At 40.6% G+C, this 20,673-nt stretch overlaps 1 pseudogene; it reads left to right on the top strand.

The window, feature by feature from the left end:
- The first annotated feature begins 2,179 nt into the window (after positions 1 to 2,179).
- Positions 2,180 to 20,673, top strand: part of LOC133545021 (protein crumbs homolog 1-like) — a 44,760-nt pseudogene continuing 26,266 nt past the window's right edge.

The raw sequence follows: 20,673 nt of genomic DNA, 5'->3' as shown, positions 1-20,673 counted from the left end.
TTTGGTCCGCACATTTTACCGGCGGTGCTAACGCAGCTATTCGGCCATGCTATGGCTATGAATAGCGTCAATAGCTATTCGCTCAATAGTTTCAGTTTCTTCTTCAATACTTTCATACTCCAACCATCCGTTTCAATACATGCGTAATCTGTTGAATCGCTTAAGTCGCTAAAAATCCGAGTTTGAATCCGAGCTAATGTCACTATATCTTGCTGTGGTATTCCCATTGTTTGTTTACATTGGCAGCACTGTGTGACGTCACAGGGAAATGGCCAGTGTCTTCGCAGAGAGCGAAAATAAGGCACTTTAAAGCTTTATTTAGGGATATTCCGAGACCGGTAAAATTTTGAAAAAAACTTCAAAAAATACAACAAGCCACTGGGAACTGATTTTTATTGTTTTTAACCCTTTTGAAATTGTGATAATGTTCCCTTTTAAGCAAATAGCGAAAATCAAGCACTTTAAAGCTTTTTTTAGGGATATTCCGGGACGGGTAAAATTTTGACAAAAACTTCGAAAAATAAAATAAGCCACTGGGAACTGATATTTATTGGTTTTAACCCTTCTGAAATGGTGATAATGTCCCCCTTTAAGGCACGCCGCCGATATTGTTGTCCGAGTGAAAATTGGGAGAAATTCGGGATAATGGTTGTCCCGGTAGATTTTCGGGTGGGGGGGGAGTATTAGAATTAGCGAGGAATGCACCACCGCTGTATAATACCGGCGGGCCAGCTCTAATGTTAATTTAATATAATAATAATAATAATAATAATAATGGATTAGATATATATCGTGCTTTTCTATTGTTAGATACTCAAAGCGCTCACACCTGGTGGTGGTAAGCTACATCTGTAGCCACAGCTGCCCTGGGGTAGACTGACGGAAGCGTGGCTGCCAGTTTGCGCCTACGGTCCCTCCGACCACCACCAATCATTCATTCATCATTCATTCACCAGTGTGAGCGGCACCGGGGGCAAGGGTGAAGTGTCCTGCCCAAGGACACAACGGCAGCGATTTGGATGTCAATAGGTGGGAAGCGAACCTGCAACCCTCAGGTTTCTGGCACAGCCGCTCTACCCACTACGCCAGGGGCGCTCACACTTTTTCTGCAGGCGAGCTACTTTTCAATTGACCAAGTCGAGGAGATCTACCTCATTCCTATTTGTAATTTATATTTATTTATTTATGAAAGAGACATTTTTGTTAACAAGTTAATGGTGTTTGATGATAATACAAGCATGTTTAACACACATAGATTTCTTTCTTTCACGAAGACAAGAATATAAGTTGGTGTATTACCTGATTCTGATGACTTGCATTGATTGGAATTAGACAGTGGTGCTGATAACGTCCGCATTTTCAAATGGAGGAGAAAAAAGTCCTCCTTTCTGTCCAATACCACATGAAAGTGGTTGGATTTGGCATCTCATTTGTCCAACTTGCATATTCGTTTTTAAATACTTTGTTATGAGAGTAGCATATGTGTGTGGCCCTTTAATGTCTGGCAGCAGGTGAGTGACGTCAGTGAGTGTGCGGGTGGGCAAGCAAGTGAGAAAGCGGTCGCTGAGGGTGGGGGAGAAATACATTGGCATCAAACTCCGTAGCTTGCTAGCTTGTGCACGCTAGCTTTCTGAGACTCTTATTTTGTTAGCACAGGCAGGATGAAACAGGTCTTTTATGGTGAAGACAGGAACTGTGCAGTCGGTCTTTAGAGTTTTGATAGTAGGTACGGAGTCTCTAGAAATAAAATGTGTTTCTCTGCGTCCGCCCTGTTAGTGATTTTTTGTCTTAAATATGAGCTCGCAGCAGCCAGCGTCATCTCACAAGATCCTCGGGTGCCGAGAATGTCAAACAACTGACGAAAGTGAAGTCTTGGTATGATTGATGATTGCTCATTTTTATGTCTATTTTTTAATGCCTGGCTTGAGATCGACTGACACACCCTCCGAGATCGACCAGTCGATCGGGATTGACGTAATGCCCACCCCTGCACTACGCCTTGCCGCCCCTATATATTGTCTCAAGGGCCAAAATAAATTACATGGGCCCGCGGGCCAGAGTTTGACACCCATGCATTAAAGTGTAAGACACGATAAGTGCATTAGCTTAATCCCTCTAAAGTTGGCTTGGGACAATACGAGCGTGTCCGAGAGCGCACATGTAAGCATGAGCAGAGCTGAAGATGGCGGTGCATACACCGGAGCCCCTCATGCTTGATGTGAAATGAAGAGATTGGCCAATATCTAATCATTTCGGAGGATTTGACAAGGACAATGTTGAAACTCGTCGTGCATGTTTGGATTTTATGGTGGCTTTTCGAAGGTATATGACAGAGCCATCATTATCTTTTATATCATTGGATACGCATCTTGCTATGTTTTTAAATCGTGCATTCTTCTTGCGTTTCTAGGGATTTTCTCGGACAGCGGCACCCCTGGTTGTGAACAGAAGCCGTGCCAAAACGGCGGCGTATGCCAGAGTCATGTCGGAGGTTCCAGGTGCCTTTGCTCCCAGCAGAGCGTCAATGGGCGTCTGTACGGCGGGGACAACTGCAACGTTGCACTTCGGGGCTGCGATGACGACCAGTGTCAAAGTCGGGGATTGTGCTCCCCGGCGCTTGTCAATGGAGAACACTCTTACACATGCCTATGCTTTTCTGGCTTTGTGGGGTCCAAATGCCAGACTTCCACTGTGTTTTCGTTTGAGAGCCAAGGTTACATGTATATAGAGACTCAATTTGTAGACCCGGTATCCCCTCTAAATGTCACGCTCAGCTTTCGGACGGCAAGAACTGTTGGTACCCTTCTGCAGCGCAGAGTGTCCGACCTGCTCCTCAGCGTTGAACTAATGGATGGACATCTCAGCCTCCGCAGCCTCAGAGATCAAGGATCCAGCACTCTGGTTCAGGAGTTGCCAGCGTATATTTCCAACAACGAATGGCACACGGTGGAGGCGTCGCTTGGCGGCGTGGTCAGCTTTATCAGGCTCCTCTGTACCGAGAGAAACTGCACCAGGGAAACCAGCACTGAGGTCCAAGTTCTGGAGCCCGCATCTGCTCTCCCCCAGCCCGGGACGGTCCGTCAAAGCCTCTTCATCGGAGCACACAGAGCCGAACCCTCACACGCTCTTGTGGGCTGCTTCAGAGATGTGTTTGTGGAGTCCCACCTGGTGGTGCCGGTTGCATCGCTGACAGGTTCTGACAGCCAGGTGAATGTGACCACGGGATGCAACGATGGGGACAAATGCGACGAAAGCCCCTGCCAGAACCGGGGGCGCTGTGTGAGCCAGGGATGGAGGAGTTACGAGTGTGAGTGCCACAGACCTTATGAGGGCTACAACTGTGCGGAGGGTAAGAATGACCACAACCATTCAATTGATTTATGCATTTCCTGGTGGATGAATACCGATCATTTGTATTGCAGTATGAGACAATACTGGAAAAATGAAATATGCTAAAGGAGTGTTCTTCAGCATTTTCTGATTTTAAAAAATCCCAAAGCACACCCGAGAAGAAAACATTACAATATGAAACTCGGTATCTTACCGTATTTCCTTGAATAGTCGCCAGGCCTGCCTTGAATTACTTCCGGGTCAAACTCACTCCCCAAATTTATTAGCGCATGCTTACTTTTACCGCCGGAACAAATTGGTGACGTCACGAGTGATGAATGGCGAAGGAGTTTTTTTTGTTGCTTTTACTATCTGTAAACCAGGGGTCTTGTTCCACAGCCATACAGATCACACTGATGGTTGTGATATAAAATAACTTTAACGCTCTTACTAAAATGTGCCACACTCTGTGAACCCACACCAAACACATTTCGGGAGAACATCGGCTCTGTAACACATTATAAACGCAACATAAGAATTACCCAGAATGCCATGTATCCATGACTCTTGGTGTCAGGTTCAAACATTGATGACATCTATTAAACAAGACAAAAAGGCAAAGAATCAAACAGGGACAGACTTAAATTTATACTTGGATCCGAGGAGAGGCATGGCCACTGTACACCCTGCACAGTTCCTGCACCAAGCTCTAACCCAAGATCGTTCTCGTGGTTCTTTATTTGATTTTCGCCCCCCTCCTTCCCACAGCTGTTTCCTCAAGGAAGTGGGTCGTGACCAGCATTGCCTTCGGTTCCCGAACAGATCAAAGAAAGTCCCATAAAATAGATCAAAGAAAGTTCGTAAAAATACTTAAAAGAGTCCGCCTGGAAGTCCAGCATTCAGCCTTTTTTCTTCTCGTCAGGAACACAATGTAATACAAGGTTTTATTTGATAATTTACACAAAATTTTTCCGACACTTGGCTATATTATACACCCCACTAGCACCAACCCCCCCCCCCCCCCCACCCACCCCCTCTCTCCGTGCGTCGGTTGAGGTGGGCGGGGTTGGGGGCGCGTGTATTATATAGCCAAGAGTCATGGATGGGTGGCATTGTGGGTAATTCTCATGTTGCGTTTATAATGTGTTTCAGAGCTGATTCTCTCCAGAAATGTGTTTGGTGTGGGTTCACAGAGTGTGGCACATATTAGTAAGAGTGTTAAAGTTGTTTATATCACAACCATCAGTGTAAAAGGTATGGCTGTTGACCAAGTATGCATTGCAATCTCGTATGAGAAATAGCGAAATGCATGCGTCCGGCCGGCACGCAGATAGCGTTGTGAAAAGGCGGTCGCGATGACATGTTGCAGAGCAGTGGTCCCCAACCACCGGGCCGTGGCCGCAGAAGAATTTATTAATTGTTTTTTTTATCACACTCAATTTTTTACTGCATGCCATTGGTAAGCGCAGGGGTGAGAAGAGGTTTTAAAATGATTAGCGCCTGCTTACTTTAACCGCATGCTTCGAATAAGCGCAGGAGTGAGAAGAGGTTTTAAATTCATTAGCGCCCCGGCGGCTATTGAAGGAAATACGGTATATTGACAGTATAAAGTTGTTGTCATCGAATACCTGATGCCGTTGTTCGATATAATTTCAAACCATTACCATAACCATCAATGCATCACTAATTTTCCTGTCTCAAAGATGGCCTACAAAGAAATTACCTATCTGCAGTCTGACTGAAAATTATGGAAAGCGCCACCCTACATAGCAACTGAAGCTGTGGTCAAAGATGGACTTGCTGCAATACACATTTTAAGACATTCAACGCTGTACTGCTACCTGGCGGGCTAAAGTGGATAGTTCACCTCCTAATTCGTCACGTTTCATGTGTTAGGCAAACCGTCACAAATGGTGCCTTATGAATCCTCTTCCTATTGTATTTAGACAGCACACACACAAACTACATGTAAATATAAACGAAATACAATGATTTGCAAATCCTTTTCAACCTATATTCAGTTGAATATGCTACAAAGACAACATATTTGATGTTCAAACTCATAAACTCGTTAACTTAGAATTTCATGGCTGCAACATGTGCCAAAGTAGTTGGGAAAGGGCATGTTCACCTCTGTGTTACATCACCTTTTCTTTTAACAACACTCAATAAACATTTGGGAACTGAGGAAAGTAATTGTTGAAGCTTTGAAAGTGGAATTCTTTCCCATTCTTGTTTTATGTAGAGCTTCAGTCGTTCAACAGTCCGGGGTCTCCGCTGTCGTATTTTACGCTCCATAATGCGCCACACATTTTCCATGGGAAACAGGTCTAGACTGCAGGCGGGCCAGGAAAGAACCAGCACTCTTTTTTTACGAAGCCACGCTTTTGTTAGACGTGCTGAATGTGGCTTGGCATTGTCTTACTGAAATAAGCAGGGGCATCCATGAAAAAGAAACGCTTAGACGGCAGGATATGTTGTTCCAAAACCTGTATGTACCTTTCAGCATTAATGGTGCCTTCACAGATGTGTAAGTTACCCATGCCTTGGGCACTAATGGACCCCCATACCACAGGATGGTTCGCTTCCCCTTTGGTCCGGATGACACGATGTCGAATATTTCCCCCCAAAAATTTAAATGAGGACAATGTCACAGAACACTTTTCCACTTTGCATCAGTCCATTTTAGATGATCTCGGGCCCAGAAAAAACGGCGGCGTTTCTGGATGTTGTTGATAAATGGCTTTCGCGTTGCACTTGCACTTACAGATGTAGCGACGAACTGTATTTAGTGACAGTGGTTTTCTGAAGTGTTCTTGAGCCCATGTGGTGATATCCTTTAGAGATTGATGTCGGTTTTTGATACAGTGCCGTCTGAGGGATGGAAAGTCACGGTCATTCAACGTTGGTTTCCAGCCATGCCGCTTATGTGGAGTGATTTCTCCAGATTCTCTGAACCTTTTGATGATATTATGGACTGTAGATGTTGAAATCCCTAAATTTCTTGCAATTGCACTTTGAGAAACGTTGTTCTTAAACTGTTTGACTATTTGCTCACGCAGTTGTGGACAAAGGGGTGTACCTCGCCCCATCCTTTCTTGTGAAAGACTGAGCATTTTTTGGGAAGCTGTTTTTATAGCCAATCATGGCACCCACCTGTTCCCAATTAGCCTGCACACCTGTGGGATGTTCCAAATAAGTGTTTGATGAGCATTTCTCAACTTTATCAGTATTCATTGCCACCTTTCCCAACTTCTTTGTCACGTGTTGCTGGCATCAAATTCTAAAGTCTAATGATTATTTGCATTAAAAAAAAAATGTTTATGAGTTTAAACATCAAATATGTTGTCTTTGTAGCATATTCAACTGAATATGGGTTGAAAATGATTTGCAAGTCATTGTATTTTGTTTATATTTACATCTAACACAATTTCCCAACTCATATGGAAACGGGGTTTGTATGAATATATATATATATATATATATCCATCCATCCATCCATTTTCTACCGCTTATTCCCTTTCGGGGTCGCGGGGGGCGCTGGCGCCTATCTCAGCTACAATCGGGCGGAAGGCGGGGTACACCCTGGACAAGTCGCCACCTCATCGCAGGGCCAACACAAATAGACAGACAACATTCACACTCACATTCACACACTAGGGCCAATTTAGTGTTGCCAATCAACCTATCCCCAGGTGCATGTCTTTGGAAGTGGGAGGAAGCCGGAGTACCCGGAGGGAACCCACGCATTCACGGGGAGAACATGCAAACTCCACACAGAAAGATCACGAGCCTGGATTTGAACCCAGGACTGCAGGACCTTCGTATTGTGAGGCAGACGCACTAACCCCTCTGCCACCGTGAAGCCCTATATATATATATATATATATATATATATATATACGTTAGGTCAGGAAAATACACAGGCTGTTTCATCTATACAAGCAGGTTTCTCTGCTCTTCAGGGGAAGAGAAACAGGCTTGTCGGGATGAAATAGCCTCTGTGTTTTTTCCTGATTTAACGTATATTCCGCTCTCCCCCGGTATTGAGCGCTGTATAACGGATAAACCATACACAGTACAGGCCAACACTTTGGACACACCTTCTCATTTCAATGCGTTTTCTTTATTTTCATGACTATTTACCTTGTAGATTGTCACTGAAGGCATCAAAACTATGACACCTGTGAAGTGAAAACCATTTCAGATGACTCCCTCTTGAAGCTCATCGGGAGAATGATAAGAGTGTGCAAAGCAGTGATCAGAGCAAAGGGTGGCCATTTTCAAGCAACTAGAATATAAAACATGTTTTCAGTTATTTCCCCTTTTTTTTTTTAAGTACATTACTCCACATGTGTTCATTTGTAGTTTAGATGCCTTCAGTGACAATCTACAATGTAAATAGTCATGAAAATAAAAAAAACGCATTGAAATGAGGTGTGTCCTAACTTTTGGCCTTTACTGTATATATATATATATATATATATATATATATATATATATATATATATATACACACATATATACTTACTATAATAAATATGTATACATATTATACATCCATATATATATATATATATAGATATATAGATAGATATCGGCGATGCCGATATTGATCCGATGTGAGCACGAATCATATATACTTGCATTGGTTTGTAGTGCGGAATGTAATAAAAGCCTTATCAAGTGAAATGACTCAAAAAGAGAACACTGAATGATAAAATTCTAACCGGTATCAGTAGGAGACCGGGCTTTCTGCTCCGCCGCTCCTAGTCTGTGAAACGCTCTCCCTGACCACCTGAGGGCACCACAGGCTGTGAATGCTTTTAAAAAAGGCTTAAAAACCCTTCTTTTTAAAAAATCATTTTTTTTACATAAATGGATACCAATAATTATAATAGATTTATCCAGGGCTTCACGGTGGAAGAGGGGTTAGTGCGTCTGCCTCCCAATACAAAGGTCCTGCAGTCCTGGGTTCAAACCCAGGCTCGGGATCTTTCTGTGTGGAGTTTGCATGTTCTCCCCGTGAATGCGTGGGTTCCCTCCAGGTACTCCGGCTTCCTCCCACTTCCAAAGACATGCACCTGGGGATAGGTTGATTGGCAACACTAAAATTGGCCCTAGTGTGTGAATGTGAGTGTGAATGTTGTCTGTCTATCACTGTTGGCCCTGCGATGAGGTGGCGACTTGTCCAGGGTGTACCCCGCCTTCCACCCGATTGTAGCTGAGATAGGCGCCAGCGCCCCCCGCGACCCCAAAAGGGAATAAGCGGTAGAAAATGGATGGATGGATATATATATATATACTAGGGGTGTGGGAAAAAATCGATTTGAATCGTTTATGTTGTGCCTCATTCTTGAGTGGCTCTCATGTGAGAGGGGGTAGGGGAGTGCAGTCTGACTGAAAATTATGGAAAGCGCCACCTTACTTTTATTTTAAAAAAATCGATTTTTTTTTTTTTTTTTTTAATCAATCCAACAAACCACTACACCAGGGGTCGGGAACCTTTTTGGCTGAGAGAGCCATGAAAGCCAAATATTTTAAAATGTATTTCCGTGAGAGCCGTACAATATTTTATAACACTAAATACAACTAAATGTGTGCATTTTTAAGTAAGACCAACATTTTTACAGTATAAGTCTCTTATTCTTTTTAATAACATTGTTATTCTGAAGTCAACCAATAATAAATAAAATACTTCTTACCATTAATGAACAGGTGCGGAAGAAAACGGATGGATGGATTAAGGTGCATGAGAATGTTTTATATTCTGGACGTTATTTTTAACACTGAATACCACCAGTATTATTCATTACTTATCGTGTTAAGCAATGTCAGCTAAGATTTATCTGAGAGCCAGATGCAGTCATCTAAAGAGCCACATCTGGCTCTAGAGCCATAGGTTCCCTACCCCTGCACTACACAGCAATACCATAACAATGCAATCCAATTCCAAAACCGAACCTGACCCAGCAACACAGAACTGCAATAAACAGAGCAATTGAGAGACAAACACGACACAGAACAAACCAAAAGTAGTGAAACAAAAATGAATATTATCAACAGTATCGATATTAGTTATGATTTCAACATAGCAGTGATTAAAAATCCCTCATTGACATTATCATTAGACTTTTATAAAAATTAAAAAAAAGTGTCACAGTGGCTTACACTTGCATCGCATCTCATAAGCTTGACAACACACTGTGTCCAATATTTTCACAAAGATAAAATAAGTCATATTTTTGGTTTGTTTAATAGTTAAAACAAATTTACATTATTGCAATCAGTTGATAAATCATTGTCCTTTACAATTATAAAAGCTTTTTTTTTTTTTTTTAATCTACTACTCTGCTTGCATGTCAGCAGACTGGGGTAGATCCTGCTGAAATCCTATGTATTGAATGAATACAGAATCCTTTTGAATCGGAAAAATATCGTTTCTGAATCAAGAATCGAATAAAAAAAATCGATATTTATTATCGAATCGTGACCCCAAGAATCGATATTGAATCGAATCATGGGACACCCAAAGATTCACATTTGAACACAAACAATGAATTCTCTGGTACCGTGAATTGGTGTGGTATCGATTGAAATGTGAAAGGTACCCATCCCTAGTCATGAATGGTGGTGGTATCGGCATGGTCCGCATGGGTGTGGTTTAATGAGGGTAGCATGAATTCCATGCTGCACTGGGACATTCTGAGGAAGAGAATGCATCTCTTCTCCTTGGAAACATGGCAGCTTTCAAACATGATACGGATCCCAAACACAACTATAAGATGACAAAGGAAGCTGTGGCCCAGAATGTTTCCACACCTCCACCCATAATGTTAAAAGTGTCCTATTGGATCAAAAATACGCCCAAAATTAAAAGTGATAAAATGACTGTGATGAGGTGGCGAATTGTCCAGGGTGTACACTGCCTTCCGCCTGATTGTAGCTGAGATAGGCACCAGCGACCCCCCAGGACCCCAAAGGGAATAAGCGGTAGGAAATGGATGGATGGAAAATGAAGTTGATTGGCAACACTAAATTGGTCTTAGTGTGTGAATGTGAGTATAAATGTTGTCCGATGAGGTGATGACTTGTCCAGGTTGTACACCGCCTTCCGCCCGAATGCAGTTGAGATAGGCTCCAGCACTCCCCTCGACCCCGAAAGGAACAAGCGGTAGAAAATGGATGATTAATGAAGTCAAAACATGACATAACTGTCTATATTAGCTATATTAGCCTACCATCAAAATGAATAGGCTGACAAAAATCTTTGTTGACAGAAATGTTATATTTATTCTGCCCGTTTTTACAACATAGGAAAACATTAGTAAAACGCAGGGTGAGATAACTCCTGTAAATGACTGCCTTAGAATGGCCAAAGGTAATAGATGTGCGTGTCCAAGTTAAAGGAAATGGCGGGCTGTCTTCTTCTAATGGATTTATTCCAATCTACGCAAGATGGGTTCGTTTCCTGTGGTCTGGAACAACATGGCACACAACCCACTAATAGAAATGCATAAAGGTAATATGTCATGAGAAAGGCAAATATAAATTAAATACACAGAGGACATAGGAAATTAAATGAGCTCAAATATATCTACAAGTGAGGCATAATGATGAACTATGTACATATATTCATCCATCCGTTTTCTACCCCTTGTCCCTTACAGCTAGCCGAAATAGCATGTTAGCATCAATTAACTTGCAGTCATGCACTGACCAAGTATGCCTGATTAGCATTCCACACAAGTCAACATCAACAAAGCTCACCTTTGTGCATTCACGCACAGCATAAAACATTTGGTGGACAAAATCAGACAAGGGAGTAGCATAAAACACTTTTTTCTCATGCATCGTTGAAGAAAGTTATACATGTAAACAAACTAAGGTGAGTTCAAGGACCGGCATAATTAGCAGGACAAAACGGCACTCGACAAATATTCATCAGAGAATCATGTTTATTACAAACAGTGGGATTTTGTCAGGTTCAAACACTGACGACATCTGTTAATCAGACACGACGCAAGGAATCCTGCAGAGACAGAGTTCAATTTAGCTCAAGAGGAGAACGCATGGAGCTGCACACTTGGTCACAGTCTCGCCCCTACGCTCTAAGGTTCAGCTCCCGAGTCCCTCTATTTATTCCACAGTCAACATCACTGAGGCCGCCTCTAAAAGAAGTGGTCACTTATATCATGCAAAGCAGGTCCAGTACCCTGTGATTTCGCCTTGTCTATGCTTCATCTGTGTGCCGTCGTTTTATCTGCGTTGAGGTCCTTGAAGTCCTCGGCTGTTAGCGGACTAAAACAAAGATAACATCTGCGGCTGAGGGCACCCCTCAGACAAGAAATTTTGTCCTTGCACAGATACAAAAGTCTAATTTGAGCACAATTGCTTGTAACTATAGCAACGGACTTTAAGCATACTAAAGTTGTGTGATAATATATATACATGATTATTCTAACAATTAAGGAGGTTTGTGTCATGTTGTCCTCCTACAGAAACATAATTAAAACAAAAATGTTTTTTCCCCCCCATCTTTATTTATTTTCGTACATTTTTGAAAAAGCTCAAGGGAGCCACTAGGACGGTGCTAAAGACTACAGCCGCAGGTTGCAGAATGCCGGTCCAGGCTCCATTAATGAGTGCAAATGTCATTGTAACCCAAGAAGATTAATAATGTTTGAGGAATGACTTTGGACATTTTAGATAAATGAAGTCTCGACTCACTCGTGTTAGTCAGCAGACTTGAAAGAGGGATTAAAGGTAGAAATAGTCCACGCGTGCAATGAGGATCCCTTTAGGGAACACCGGGGCTAAAGATTTGCCAAACGTGAGCTCCATTAGCTTACCTGGATTAAATTAGGGAGTCTTACCGAATCACGCCATGTGCATCTAAGATCTACTTTGTTCCAAATAATCATGTCTTTTACTTCCACAGAATATGTGACCGCGAGGTTCGGGAGCAAAGACCTGGACAGCTATGCCATCTTTTCCTTAGAAGACGATCCAGGTGACACTTTGACTGTATCCATGTTTATCCGGACCAGGCAAGCCAGTGGTCTACTCCTGATCTTGACCAACAGCACCAGTCAGTACCTCCGGCTGTGGCTGGAGCAAGGCAGGGTCAAAGTTCAAGTCAACAACTTTGAGACCCTGGTCGGCCAAAGCGTGGTCAGCGACGCCCATTTTCATCTGGTGACCGTGAAGCTGGATGGACTCCAGGCAACGTTGATCCAGTCTGCCCGGAGCCAGGGGACTGTACCCATAAGGCCCACCTGGTCCAGTCGCGGGGATCAGGTCTTCGTGGGTGGACTTGCAGACCCGAGGGCCTCTGCCACTTTTGGAGGATATTTCAAGGGCTGCGTTCAAGATCTTAGGATTAATAATAAACGCTTGCAGTTTTATTCCATAAAGACAACAGTGGAATCTCACAAATTGGAGCAGCTGATTAGTGTTGCACGAGGATGCAGTACTGACAACACCTGTGCAGTAAGTTACTTGGTGTGTGTATGTAGTGAGTCTTATTCTGCGTTGTGTAGTTTTTTAAGTAAGAGACACTCCACCATTCCGTCGTTTCATCATTTATTGGCCACCTTTGTTGGAAACATGAAACACATACACAGGTCTCTACTTTTCTGGCGGAGTGATACCTCATCAGCAAAAGTCCGATAGAAGATGAAGATAAACAACATTCATTATACATAAATAATAATTTAAATTACATTAACAAAAACGTTTTATCACAAAAAAAAATAATAATACACATATCCACATATCTGTTTTGGAAACACAAAACACATAAACAGGTCTCTACTTTTCTGGCGTAGTGATACCTCATCAGCAAAAGTCCGATAGAAGATGAAGATAAACAACATTCATTCATACAAAAATAATAATTTAAATTACAATAACAAAAACGTTTTATCACAAAAAAAAAATAATAATACACATATCCACATACCTTTGTTGGAAACATGAAACACATAAACAGGTCTTTACTTTTCTGGCGGAGTGATACCTCATCAGCAAAAGTCCGATAGAAGAGGAAGATAAACAACATTCATTCATACAAAAATAATAATTTAAATTACATTGACAAAAACGTTTTATCACAAAAAAAAAAAAAATAATAGTACACAAATCCACATATCTGTTTTGGAAACACATACACAGGTCTCTACTTTTCTGGCGGAGTGATACCTCATCAGCAAAAGTCCGATAGAAGAGGAAGTAAACAACATTCATTCATACAAAAATAATACTTTAAATTACATTAACAAAAACGTTTTATCACACAAAAAAAAAAAAAAAAAAATAGTACACAAATCCACATATCTGTTTTGGAAACACATACACAGGTCTCTACTTTTCTGGCGGAGTGATACCTCATCAGCAAAAGTCCGATAGAAGAGGAAGTAAACAACATTCATTCATACAAAAATAATACTTTAAATTACATTAACAAAAACGTTTTATCACACACACAAAAAAAAAATAATAGTACACAAATCCACATATCTGTTTTGGAAACACGAAACACATAAACAGGTCTCTACTTTTCTGGCGGAGTGATACGATAGAAGAGGAAGATAAACAACATTCATTCATACAAAAATAATACTTTAAATTACATTAACAAAAACGTTTTATCACACACACAAAAAAAAAATAATAGTACACAAATCCACATATCTGTTTTGGAAACACGAAACACATAAACAGGTCTCTACTTTTCTGGCGGAGTGATACGATAGAAGAGGAAGATAAACAACATTCATTCATACAAAAATAATAATTCAAATTACAATAACAAAAACGTTTTATCACAAAAAAATAATAATAATATACAAATCCACATATCTGCTTTGGAAACATGAAACACATACACAGGTCTCTACTTTTCTGGCGGAGTGATACCTCATCAGCAAAAGTCCGATAGAAGAGGAAGTAAACAACATTCATTCAGACAAAAATAATAATTTAAATTACAATAACAAAAACGTTTTATCACAAAAAAAAAAAAATAATAATCGTACACAAATCCACATATCTGTTTTGGAAACACGAAACACATAAACAGGTCTCTACTTTTCTGGTGGAGTGATACCTCATCAGCAAAAGTCCGATAGAAGAGGAAGATAAACAACATTCATTCATACAAAAATAATAATTTAAATTACAATAACAAAAACGTTTTATCACGAAAAAATAATATTAATACACAAATCCACATACCTTTGTTGGAAACATGAAACACATAAACAGGTCTCTACTTTTCTGGTGGAGTGATACCTCATCAGCAAAAGTCAGATAGAAGATGAAGATAAACAACATTCATTCATACAAAAATAATAATTTCAGTTACATTAACAAAAACGTTTTATCACAAAAAAAAAATAATAATAGTACAAAAATCCACATATCTGTTTTGGAAACACGAAACACATAAACAGGTCTCTACTTTTCTGGCAGAGTGATACCTCATCAGCAAAAGTCCGATAGAAGAGGAAGTAAACAACATTCATTCAGACAAAAATAATAATTTAAATTACAATAACAAAAACGTTTTATCACGAAAAAATAATAATACACAAATCCACATACCTGTGTTGGAAACATGAAACACATACACAGGTCTCTACTTTTCTGGCGGAGTGATACCTCATCAGCAAAAGTCCGATAGAAGATGAAGATAAACAACATTCATTCATACAAAAATAATAATTTCAGTTACATTAACAAAAACGTTTTATCACAAAAAAAAAATAATAATAGTACAAAAATCCACATATCTGTTTTGGAAACACGAAACACATAAACAGGTCTCTACTTTTCTGGCGGAGTGATACCTCATCAGCAAAAGTCCGATAGAAGAGGAAGATAAACAACATTCATTCAGACAAAAATAATAATTTAAATTACAATAACAAAAACGTTTTATCACAAAAAAAAAAAATAATCGTACACAAATCCACATGTCTGTTTTGGAAACACCAAACACAAACAAGTCTCTACTTTTCTGGCGGAGTAATAAATCATCAGCAAAAGTCCGATAGAAGAGGAAGATAAACAACATTCATTCATACAAAAATAATAATTTCAATTACATTACCAAAAACGTTTTACCACACAAAAATAATAATAGTACACAAATCCACATATCTGTTTTGGAAACACATAAACAGGTCTCTACTTTTCTGGCGGAGTGATACCTTATCAGCAAAAGTCCGATAGAAGATGAAGATAAACAGCATTCATTCATAAAAAATAATAATTTCAGTTACATTAACAAAAATGTTTTATCACAAAAAATAAAAATAATAATAGTACAAAAATCCACATATCTGTTTTGGAAACACGAAACACATAAACAGGTCTCTACTTTTCTGGCGGAGTGATACCTCATCAGCAAAAGTCCGATAGAAGAGGAAGCAAACAACATTCATTCAGACAAAAATAATAATTTAAATTACAATAACAAAAACGTTTTATCACAAAAAAAATAATAATAATCGTACACAAATCCACATGTCTGTTTTGGAAACACCAAACACATAAACAGGTCTCTACTTTTCTGGCGGAGTAATAAATCATCAGCAAAAGTCCGATAGAAGAGGAAGATAAACAACATTCATTCATACAAAAATAATAATTCAATTACATTACCAAAAACGTTTTATCACAAAAAAATAATAATAGTACACAAATCCACATATCTGTTTTGGAAACACGAAACACATAAACAGGTCTCTACTTTTCTGGCGGAGTGATACCTCATCAGCAAAAGTCCGATAGAAGATGAAGATAAACAACATTCATTCATACAAAAACAATAATTTCAATTACATTAACAAAAACGTTTTATCACAATAAAAAAAAAATAATAATAGTACACAAATCCACATATCTGTTTTGGAAACACGAAACACATAAACAGGTCTCTACTTTTCTGGCGGAGTGATACCTGCATAAATACCATGTGTAATTATGACCAAACATTTCAAACATTCGACGCTCTAATCCTTACTTAACAAAATTGTGCATTAAAAAATACTTAAAACAACACATCACTTATACCTACAACATTAATGTTTTACCTTTTAAAGTATTATGAAAGTTTAGAAATAATATTTACCCAAGAAACATAGAGCAATGAAGAACTATTACCTCATCAGCAAAAGTCCGATAGAAGAGGAAGTAAATATCCGAAAAAAGCGCACAGTATTTGATGTTCAAACTCAAACTTAATTTTTTTTTGCAAATAATAATTAACTTAGAATTTCATGGGTGCAGCACGTGCCAAAGTAGTTGGGAAAGGGCATGTTCACCACTGTGTTACATCACCTTTTCTTTTAACAACACTCAATAAATGTTTGGGAACTGAGGAAACTAATTGTTGAAGCTTCGAAAGTGTAATTCTTTCCCATTCTTGCTTTATGTAGACCTTCAGTCGTTCAACATTCCCCTCCGCTGTCCTATTTTGCGCTTCATAATGCGCCACACATTTTCGATGGGGGACATGTCTGGACTGCAGGCGGGCCAGGAAAGTACCAGCACTCTTTTACTACGAAGCCACGCTGTTGTAACACTTGGCTCGGCATTGTTTTGCTGAAATAAGCAGGGGCGTTCACGATAACGTTACTTGGATGACAACATATGTTGCTCCAAAACCTGTATAGAACTTTCAGCATTAATGGTGCCTTCACAGATGTGTAAGTTACCCATGCCTTGGGCACTAATACACCCCCATACCATCACAGATTCTGGCTTTTGAACTTTGCGCCTATGACAATCCGGATGGTTATTTTCCTCTTTGTTCCGGAGGACACCACGTCCACAGTTTCCAAATATAATTTGGAAACACTTTTCCACTTTGCATCAGTCCATCTTAGATGAGCTCGGGCCCAGCGAAGCCGGCGGCGTTCCTTGGTGTCGTTGATAAATGGCTTTCGCTTTGCATAGTAGAGTTTTAACTTGCACTTACAGATGTAGCGACCAACTGTAGTTACTGACAGTGGTTTTATGAAGTGTTCCTGAGCCCATGTGGTGATATCCTTTACACACGGATGTCCGTTTTTTGATGCAGTACCGCCTGAGGGTTCAAAAGTCCGTAATATCATCGCTTACGTGCAGTGATTTCTCCAGATTCTCTGAACCTTTTGATGATATTATGGACCGTAGATGGTAAAATCCCTAAATTCCTTGCAATAGGTCGTTGAGAAATGTTCTAAAACTGTTCGACAATTTGCTTACAAATTGGTGACCCTCGCCCCATCCTTGTTTGTGAATTAGTTAGCATTTCATGGAAGCTGCTTTTATACCCAATCATGGCACCCACCTGTTCCCAATTAGCATGCACACCTGTGGGATGGTCCAAATAAGTGTTTGATGAGCATTCCTCACCTTTATCAGTGTTTATTGCCACCTTTCCCAACTTCTTTGTCACGTTGCTGGCATCAAATTCTAAAGTTAATGATTATTTGAAAAAAAAAAAAAAAGTTTATCAGTTTGAACATCAAATATGTTGTCTTTGTAGCATATTCAACTGAATATGGGTTGAAAAGGATTTGCAAATCATTGTATTCTGTTTATATTTACATCTAACACAATTTCCCAACTCATATGGAAACGGGGTTTGTACATCCCTGCTAATTCCAATGTGCTATTGTGTCCTGGGTATGACGTTAAACTACATCCAGGCATGAGATGGGAGGTTGTGTGTGGGGTTAGTGAGTCCCAACTAACGTCTATAAAATGCACACAAAGAACCGTTTGCACCTTCTCGGTCAGCGCCATAAAGCTGAGCAGGTCCCTGGGTAAATGGGGTGCGGACAACCAACAGGACAGACTAAGTTCAACAGCCCAGTAAGGCAATTAGTCTAGGAGAAGGATCTCTGATATAAAATACCCCTTCCAAGCCAGCGTGGAAGGTGTAGGCTAATAACCAGCATGAAAGTACGCCAAATGGCAGAAACAAGCTGAGGCTTTCGTCCAGCAGTGGACTGACAACGGCTGATGATGATTTTGGATACCGCCGTTCTCGCAAGCTATTTGCTGATTTGCACCCGTCCTTTCTCCGTGCTTCAGGTGAAGCCCTGTCTCAACGGAGGCGTGTGCTACGCCATGTGGGATGACTTCATCTGTAACTGCCCCCCCAACACTGAGGGGCATCGCTGCGAGGCGGTGAAATGGTGCCAGCTGTCGCCTTGCCCCGACACCGCTGTGTGCCAGCAGCGCTCGCAGGGATTTGAGTGTGAGTATCCAAAAACTCGTCTGCTCACAACTACCGACCACGCGGTCTGATAGTTTATACATCAATGATGAAATATTATCATCGCAACACATGCCGATACGGCCTTTTTAGTTTATTAAATTGCAATTTTACATTTCCTGCGAAGTGTCGTGTTGAAAACGTCGCGGTATGATGACACGTGCGTTTGACGTCTCAAATTGTAGCGGACATTTTTTTCCCAGCCCGATCCAAGCTATAAGTCGTCTGCTTTAATCGCATAATTACACAGTATTCTGGACATCTGTGTTGCTGAATCTTTTGCAGTTTGTTCAATTAATAATGGAGACGTCAAAGAAGAAAGATGTAAGTGGGAAGCTTTTAGGCTTTAGCCACACAAACACAGCCAGTGTTTCCTTGTTTAAAATTCCCGAAGGTGAAACTTTACTATGGATCAGAGCGGTCAAGCGAACATGGATCCATTTGGGGCGGCATGGCGTAGTGGGTAGAGCGGCCGTGCCAGAAACCTGAGGGTTGCAGGTTCGCTTCGCACCTATTGACATCAAAGTCGCTGCCGTTGTGTCCTTGGGCAGGATACTTCACCCTTTGCCCCCGGTGCCGCTCACACTGGTGAATGAATGATTGGTGGTGGTCGGAGGGGCCGTAGGCGCAAACTGGCAGCCACGCTTCCGTCAGTCTACCCCAGGGCAGCTGTGGCTACTGATGTAGCTTACCACCACCAGGTGTGAATGAATGATGGGTTCCCACTTCTCTGTGAGCGCTTTGAGTATATAACAATAGAAAAGCGCGATATAAATCTAATACGTTATTATTATTATTATTATTATCCCGACCACGTCAACCGGCAGTTTTCGGTGATAAAATTGTGGTAATAAGTCGGCTCTTACCGGAGACATCAGTGGAACTTCCGTCCTGCTGCAGCAGCTGCGTGACTTCCCTCAGAGACACTGGCGGTCAACACACCCCTCCGACTTTCAGGTACTATTTAATCTCACTAAAACACCGGCAACACAATAGGCGGATAGGGGATTTTCCAGACTTATTGTAAGTGTTGCGACTAATAATTATTATAATTTGTTTTATTTCTCTAAAAACAGAATAAGTTTATAAAAGGGAATTTAAATCAAAATGCTTAAAAGTTCATAAGAAGGCTTTATTTAAGTTGCTATGGTTAAAAATGTAATTTCATGCCTTTTTGTTGGGTTTGTGGGCATGTGTTTGTTTTGAAGTGTCTCGATTGGTCTGTGAACGGATATAAGGAAACTGCTTCCGGGTATGAGTGAACATCTGGGATAAAAGAGCGACTGATGGTAACAAGGACTAAAACGTGTCACAAGGACTTTCAGCGTTTGGGCTATAAGAGCCAGAAGATCACTATTTCCTCCTAAAAGAAGCATGCAGGCCAACGAGGTATTTGTTTGTCATTTCTGTTTGCATTTTACTTCGGTAAAATGTCCGAGCCACATGCTCTGCATGTTAGTTTTACATTTGTAACGTGCTTTATTTTATTAACAGTTTTCACGGTGAATTGAAGGGAAAGGAAGCCTTCAATAAATCAGTCAAAGATCCCCATTGTGTCAGTGCTATTTGGAGGGAGTTACAATCATCCTAGTAAATGTGTCAAGTATCTGAATCGCTCCCACTGCACTCTAAATTTCCTCATCCACAAATCTTTCATCTTCGCTCAAATTAATGGGGAAATGGTCGCTTTCTCGGTCCGAATAGCTCTCGCTACTGGAGGCTATGATTGTAAACAATGTGAGGATGTGAGGGAGCCCTACAACCCGTGACGTCACGCGCACATCGTCTGCTACTTCCGGTAAAGGCAAGGCTTTTTTATTAGCGACCAAAAGTTGCGAACTTTATCGTGGATGTTCTCTACTAAATCCTTTCAGCAAAAATATGGCAAATTGCGAAATGATCAAGTATGACACATAGAATGGACCTGCTATCCCCGTTTAAATAAGAAAATCTCATTTCAGTAGGCCTTTAAAGGGGAACATTATCACAATTTCAAAAGGGTTAAAAACAATAAAAATCAGTTCCCAGTGGCTTGTTGTATTTTTTGAATTTTTTTTCAAAATTTTACC

This window comes from Nerophis ophidion, linkage group LG28 (genome assembly GCF_033978795.1).
Source record: "Nerophis ophidion isolate RoL-2023_Sa linkage group LG28, RoL_Noph_v1.0, whole genome shotgun sequence".
In the NCBI taxonomy this organism is placed as follows: domain Eukaryota; kingdom Metazoa; phylum Chordata; class Actinopteri; order Syngnathiformes; family Syngnathidae; genus Nerophis; species Nerophis ophidion.
This window is presented reverse-complemented; position numbering and strand designations above follow the sequence as displayed.